We start from the raw sequence: 8027 nt of genomic DNA, 5'->3' as shown, positions 1-8027 counted from the left end.
TCAAGTGTGCAAATAACACTTCAATTTGCTATAGATAGAGACCCTCTAAGCTCATTTCAAAGGATCCTTGCGCGCCAGATTTGCGTCCACTCTTCAAACCCTCACAATTCAAAGGAAAACCTGATAATTTTCACTTGAAAATTGAGTTTGGATCTTACTATTTGGAGATTCAAAAACTCCAGGATCCAAAGCTTTGTGCCAATCCTAAACCACTTCTGCAAGCTATTGGAGCAAGATCAAACGTGAATTGAAGCAAGAGAGATCATCTTCTGCACAACATTGAAGGTATTTTCCAGATTTTTTTCTTCTCTTCGATTCTCACTCAATTCTCATCAATTCTCTTGAATCTTTGGTTGTCTGAAGTCCTACCAATGTAGGCAAGAAGATTGAGTTGCTTTAAGGTCAAATCGAAGCAACTCAGTTGACACACCTCAAATTCAACTCCTCACATCTTTCTATATATTTGAAGTTAGTTAAAATTGAGGTCAGATTCGTGTTGTACGTCATTTTTTCTTTCAAATCATGTCCTCCTTTTTCATTTTAATCATGGTGATGATTGAACCAATGCGACGAGGTTTGCCTGAGAAGGTGACCGGCCTTTTTCTCCGGCAGTGAGGTGCCACGGCTCAGAACCATTGATCTCTTTCAAAATGTTTTAATCACATGCGTTGGTTTTGATTACAATATGTGTGGCGCGTTGACTAAGTTCCATCTGTGAAGACATGACTTCTCAGATGTTTTGATGACGACAAACTTCTCTACAAGTCTAAGATTGATTAACAAAAAAGATTGATCAAGATTCAAGCTCATTAATGAAGTTTTCAACTTATGATCAAGTCTCGATGAATCTCATGAAGAATCATCATTCAAATGGATAAGGTATAACACTTGAACTCTAGATATTTATACAAGTGTTCAAAACATGTTTCATTCATGCCATAATCATTGAAAGTATTTTTATGCATTAAAGAAATCATAACACTTCATTCTTTTAACTATTTTTCAAATTTGTGACAAAGTAACTGATTATCCAGTTTGGGGTAACCGATTACTCCGTGTAAAATTCAAATATTTTTGAACGTTGGAAACAAGTAATCGATTATCCTTTTTGAGGTAACCGATTACTCTGGGAAAATTTCAAATATTTTTGCACGTTGGATGCAAGTAACCGATTACCCATATTAAGGTAATCGATTACCACTTATCCAGAGGAAAAAATTAATGCATCTCTTCATGGAAACTTTTCTATTTTCTTTACCATGAACCATGGCATCCTTTGGGTAATTGCATTCATCTGATGAGGTGTTTAGACAATATATATACATCATTTTTCCAGATTTCAAATTCATCTCCTCGCAAAAATTTCAAATCAATTATCCACATTCTTTCAAACAAATTTAAGTGTTCTTCCAAATTTTCTTAAGAGTGAAACCTTGCATAAACTTTCTTTTTGAGCATCATTGTTTCATTCCATACAAAGAACACTTGTATAATTATATTGAGAAGTGAGTGTTACAAAGGAGAAGATCAATTGATAAATTGATATACTTCAAAATTCCAACTATTTCATCTTCTACAAATGCAGAATTATATTTCTTGATTACAAATTATTTTTAGGATTGTTAAGAATAAGTTTGTAAGATTTTATCCTTGTTATCCGATGTGTGGATACAAGAGGTCCTTTTGTGAGAAATTAAGTCTCGATTGGACTTTAAACATTGTAAATCCAAGAGGATTGTTTTTGGTGTGTTAAAATTAGATAGAAAGACCTTAATGTATCTTGTCTAGGAATCTAACATTATAGTGAAATTCTCTTTCGTGTTGAAAGGGGAGTAGAGTACTCTCGATCTGTGAGGGGAACCACTATACATCATGGTGTTCTTTACTTTCCGCACTTTACCGCTTTTCATCACATAAGCATCTCAAGAAAGTAAAAGTCATAAACCGTAAAAAATCCGGAAAATCGTCTAAGTGCCTCATTCACCCCCCCCCCCCCTAAGGCACTCCTTAAACTTACACCATCATGGAACGCGCGTTTGTGTCCACTTGATTTTCCACCTCAATTAATGAGGGAGATCAAGTGGTTCACATTTGATTGTATTTTCTGATTGTCATTTTATTCCTTTGATTTTCATTAATTCATATTAATTTTAATATTGATCCAAAAAATATGAGAGTTTCACCAAAAAAATTCAAATAAAATCCTCTTTCATATTTTGAATTAAAATTATTTTTTGGATCATTATTAATATTTTTCATGATTTAATCGACTTTGTGATTATTTTTAATTGTTTAAAAATACTTTTAAGTTTCCAAAAATTCTGAAATATTTTCTCCAAGGTCCTTTGAACTTGTTTGACCTATAATAAATCTCATGGCCATTTCTTTGGTGTTTTGATGAGGTTTTAGGAGATTGGCAACCATATTTAATTTAATGCATAATTTTTTAGTATTTTAAATTGAATAAATGCCAAATAATTGTGTTGAGCCATTTTGATGGATTTTTGTAAGTTTGACTTGTGTTGTTGGGCCTTGGTCAAGGTTAATTTGAATTTGCTAGGCTAAGATCATTGGATTTAGGGGATTGATGGAATGTACATTTCATCTACCAAAATGAATGAATGATCTTAATTTGGTAAAAGTCCTCCTTTGTCCAATTTGAGTTTGATCTATCTCCCCGCCTTCTTTATCTCATTCCCCTTCTTTATGCATTCATGCCATGGACCTATGATATCTCTACATCCTAAGGCTAGTTGATTGCAAAATCAACATAAGTATGGATGAAATTAGGCCATCACTTTTGCATATGCTTTTTTGTGTGTGGTATGTTTCATGTGCATAGTCCATTATACTATGTCTCTAACACGCATTAACACCAAAATTATATTGCCCGGTCTCAAATAGTTGTGACTTCTACATAAGTCCAATTACGATTACTTAACATGGCACTGAATTTTGACACAAAAGGTATAACATTCTAGTTAGTGAGATTTGAAATGGATGGGTGTAAAGCAATGTCAACACCAATGGGCTCTGTAACCTATGTTGATCAAGACGAATCGGGTGTGTCAATTGATATTACGAAGTATCGAGGTATGATTGGTTCTTTATTATATTTTAATGCAAGCCGTCCTGACATAATGTTTAGCGTGTGTTTATGTGCTCGCTTCCAAGCAAATCCAAAGGGGTCACATCACACTGTAAGACCCCAATTTTGGCCCTAAGATCCCTCATGGCCCATATCATATCATACCATGGCCTCAAGGATCTTTGCATGCCCTAGTTTCCCTCCTAGTGGGTGGGTATCTTGTGAGTGTGGTTCTTGATCACCAAGCATGTTTTGCATTTGTATATCATTGCTTTTCATCTGTTTATCAACCAAAAGTACAAAAATATTGTCATCTAACCATGTTACTTGCAGCTGAAGCAATCAATAGTCAATCAGTCTAATCAGTCATTGGGCAATAGATGGTGGCCATTCTTGAAGAATTTGGGCACCATGATCATTCATCAAAGGTTCATATGAATTGTGACATCATTTGGAATCAAGATTTCAAGGGATTAGGGCTTGGAATTCATCAGAACATGGTTCAGTCAGGCAAAACCCTAGAAAGTCAACTGTTGGTCAACTGTGCATTTAATCAGTGATTTGATGGTGGGAATTGGTCTGAGGGAGCTCATTCATGTCCATATAAGCCTCATATATCATGTCAAACATCATCATGGAAGAATTTGAAGTCAAACAAGAAATTTCCAAAAATAGAAAGTTGACCTGTAATTGGAATTTGCCAAAAATGGAAACTTCTTGATCCTCAACTTACATCATGATACAAGCTTCAAATGAATTTTTTCCCAACATGAAAGTTGAAGATCTTGTTCTCCCATTTCCAAAAAGTCCAAGAACACTCAATTCCCATGTATGGTTGGCAAGTTATGATCAAATCATTCTCAAAAATTTTTGAACTTCAAAAGGCCATATCTTCCAAACCATTTGGCCAAATTGGGTGGGGTTTTTTGCTACAAGTCACATTTGATGCCCTCTTTCCAAATTTGTCATCACAATTTACCAAAAACTCACCAATCAAAATGGCACTTTTTGAAGTAGCATGAAATAATTCAAGTGAGGTGGAAAAATGAGTTTTCAAAATAACCAATTCCAACCATTTTTACCACTTGCAATTGATCATAAATCATGTTTGGAGTTTGCCCAAAGGGCCAATTCGCAGTTGTAAGCCATGGCCATGTCATTAGAGTGGAATTTCACAATTAACCAAAAAACTTCATTTAACCAAAATTCCAATTACCACTTTCAGTAATCAAGCTTAGCACCTTAAACAGAGTACATATACAACTTTTGGACTCTGAAAACCCTAGCCACACTATTCACAAACAGACCAAATTGCATTTTTCTCTCAAGCTCTCATTTTGCACATTGGAATTTTCTGCCAAAAACCTTCAAAGAACTTGTCCATTTATTGTTTGTTCCATCATTTACAAACCATTTGGAAGCTATTGTGAGCATCATTGTCCAGCTGTAAGCAAGGAATTGGGACTGTAACTTTGAAGCTCCATCCATGGCAGTCCACGATTTGAGCTGGAATCAACATTGTTGAGCTTAAAGTCTTCAACCATTCATCATCTAAAGCAACTAGGAGCACCTGTTTCAGTCATTTGCAACCAAACAACAACTACATCACAACTGTTCTTCAAATCAAGTACCTTTAGTTGCTTAGTTCTTTAAGAACTTGCTTTGCTTTGCTTTAATAGCAATTTGCATTGAGGTATAATCCCTTTTCTTCATGTAGTCTGGAAGACCTGGCCTGTTACTTGGCCAGGCAACTGTCTGAAGTCCTCCTTAAGAGGCAATGCTTGTGTGTGTTTACATTTGTCCCAAGCAGGAAACGTCCTTTAAATAAGGCAATTGGTAGAACCCAAGAGATAAGCAACCTATCTCCTACTATTCTGTGAGTCTTCTCCTTGCTCCCATTACATGGTTGTAGCATTGAGATTCAAACCCAAGATCTATCGAGTCAATAACTTGTGGAGAGAGTTCCTACTTTCTGAACTCCCACACCTTTTGATATTCAAATGCTCTCCCTGACCAGGGATAAGAGAAATGAGGCACACCCCTCATATCCTTTCATCTGCTTCACCTTAGCCCCTCAATGGCAAGGTTAAGAGCACCATTAACCCTACTCCAGTCGGCTTCAATGCCTAACCTTTTGTGTGAGCCTGATTGTTTGGTTATAGTGTGTGCTGAACGACTTCATTGATTGATTGCTTATCTCATATGCACATGTTTGCTTGTATGCTATATGCATTTATCATCATTAATTGCTCATTAGTGCATGATCATTTCATTTGTCTCTGTGACATATCTTTGTTGTTTACCCATTGAGGACAATTGTAAGACCATCCTTTGGCCATTGCTCCTATGATATGGAAGTGAGTGTAAGACCATCTCATTGGCCACTCATCTTTTCTTTGCTTGATGCATTTGTTTGTTGTATGTGAGGATGCAACTGTAAGTCCCTGCAAGTTGGCATTTGCTTTCCTATGATCATATGTTGGATATTGGTATAAGTCCAGATAGATTGGCATCCGGTATCCAAGTTTCATTTTGTTTTAGGAGATTAGTGTAAGTCCATTGAGTGGCCTCTGATATCCATTTCTGTTTTAGGAGGTTGGTGTAAATCCATCTATTGGTATCCGGTATCCGCTTTTGTTTGTGAGATTGGAGTAAGACCATTGAGTGGCATCCGGTATCATTTGTTTGCTTATTTTATTATTGCTCATTGCCCATTCCAAAGGACACACTTGAATCATCTTCTATATGATCTCAAGAGGTGAACCTTCTAAGAAGTTTTACAATCCATCCTCATCCATTCATCCATTATGTCCTAAACCTTTTCACACATCACTTTCAAACTTGAGATAGACATTGTGCAAACATCTTCATGTTTTCAAATCAAAAAACCTGGACCCCAAGTCCTTGACTTTTTTCAAACTCCATTTTCATAACACTTCTTTTGAATCAATCTTAATCATACTTTGACCCTACTTTCACAATCACAATCAATTAACTTCACCCATTCAATTGTTTTGGCTTTGTCCACTGTTAATCTTTTCATGCATTAGCCATAGGTTTCAATTATCATTGTGGTTGATGTAAATCTTACCCTATCCTTAGTGAGTCGACAGTAAGACTTCCGTACTGAAAACAGGGTTAACCCCTCTAGTACGTCGAAGCTATCCTCGCATGGTGGATGTTGGTCTTGGTCGAGTTTTCTCCCATTGATAATGAAAGACCTTAGGGCTTGTGTTTTAAAATGAACTCACAAACTTTTGGAAATCTTTTAGCCGAACTACGGCGTTTTGATCCTTACCTTTGATGGAAGGTACGTAGGCAACGGGTTCATCCGTTCGAACACAAAAATAATAAAATTGTATATTCTTTTCTCATCATCCCAATCATGTTTGCACAATATTTATGTCATAACCAAATAACAATTTAGTACAACAAGTGTGAAAAGGGCTCCCTAGGAGTACCTAGGACGTGATGGGTGCCTAACACCTTCCCATTGCGTAATTTACCCCTTACCCAGACTCTCTGATCTTTTTATTAGTTTTCTACGCGTAAAACTTCTTAGGCTTTTGTTCGCTTTTTAGCCAGTCCTTTGGATAAATAAAAGTGCGGTGGCGACTCGAAAATCATTGTATGCTTTGCTTATGGTTTAATCAATAGATCATATAGCGACGAATACACCGCTACACACACATCGGTCAAAAGAATCATGAAGTATCTCAAGGGAACAACCAACGTTGGATTATGGTATCCTAAAGGTAGTGTTTGTAAGTTAATTGGTTATTCTGACGCGGATTATGCAGGTTGTAAAACAGATAGAAAAAGCACTAGTGGAACGTGTCACATCCTTGGTAATGCATTAGTCTCATGGTCATGTAAGAAACAAACGTGTGTTGCTCTTAGTACGGCTGAAGCAAAATAGATAGCAGCGGGCAGTTGCTGTGCACAGAATCTTTGGCTAAAGCAACAATTAAGTGACTATGGAATCGATCTTGGATGCATACCACTCTGATGCGACAACACAAGTGCGATTAACATCACAAAGAATCTGGTCATGCACTCAAGGACCAAACACATAGACATTCGACACCATTTCCTTCGTCATCATGTGCTTAAAGGTGATGTCGAAGTTACCTTTGTCGATACTCATAATCAACTGGCGGACATTTTCACAAAACCACTCACAAAAGAACCATTTTATAAGATTCGAAGAGAACTTGGCATTTTGGTGGAAGGTGATATATAAATATTTCACAAATGTTCACTATAATGAGGCCAAGGTACACAAGTTCTTAATCTTTCTTATTTTTTGAAATTTCTCTTTAAAAAAATGAGTATATGAACTTTTTGCATATGTGTAACCGATTACTCCTTATTGGGTAATCGATTACCTTGCATATTTTTGCTTTCCTTACGCATTTTTAATCTGTGTAACCGATTACTCCTTATTGGGTAATCGATTACCCTGCATATTTTTGCTTTCCTTACGCGTTTTTAATCTGTGTAGCCGATTACTCCATATTGGATAATCGATTACCCTGCATATTTTTACCTTACTCACGAATTTTTAAACTGTGTAACCGATTACCCTCTTTAGAGTAATCGATTACCACTGTTCCTTTTAGAATTATTTTTATACAGGTGAGTTGTTGCATTGTTTGTGTTAAGTGCTTTTTTCTTGTCTTTTTTACTTAAAGTTAATCACTTCAGCATTGGTACTCTCTCTCCAACCTTCACATTCATCTCACTCTTCCAAAACTCTCCATCTTCCTTCTCCTCCATTAATTCCATTCAAAGCTATATTAAAACCCCACTCTCATTATCACTCTCATTATCACTCTCCATCAACTCACCATATTCTCTCTCCAGCTAGAATCTAGAAAACCTTTCCAAAACCCTAACTCTCAAAGCTTCCATGACACCTCCAAGACAAGACAAAGGA

The sequence above is a fragment of the Lathyrus oleraceus genome, chromosome 5, assembly GCF_024323335.1.
Source record: "Lathyrus oleraceus cultivar Zhongwan6 chromosome 5, CAAS_Psat_ZW6_1.0, whole genome shotgun sequence".
Classification (NCBI taxonomy): domain Eukaryota; kingdom Viridiplantae; phylum Streptophyta; class Magnoliopsida; order Fabales; family Fabaceae; genus Lathyrus; species Lathyrus oleraceus.
This window is presented reverse-complemented; position numbering follows the sequence as displayed.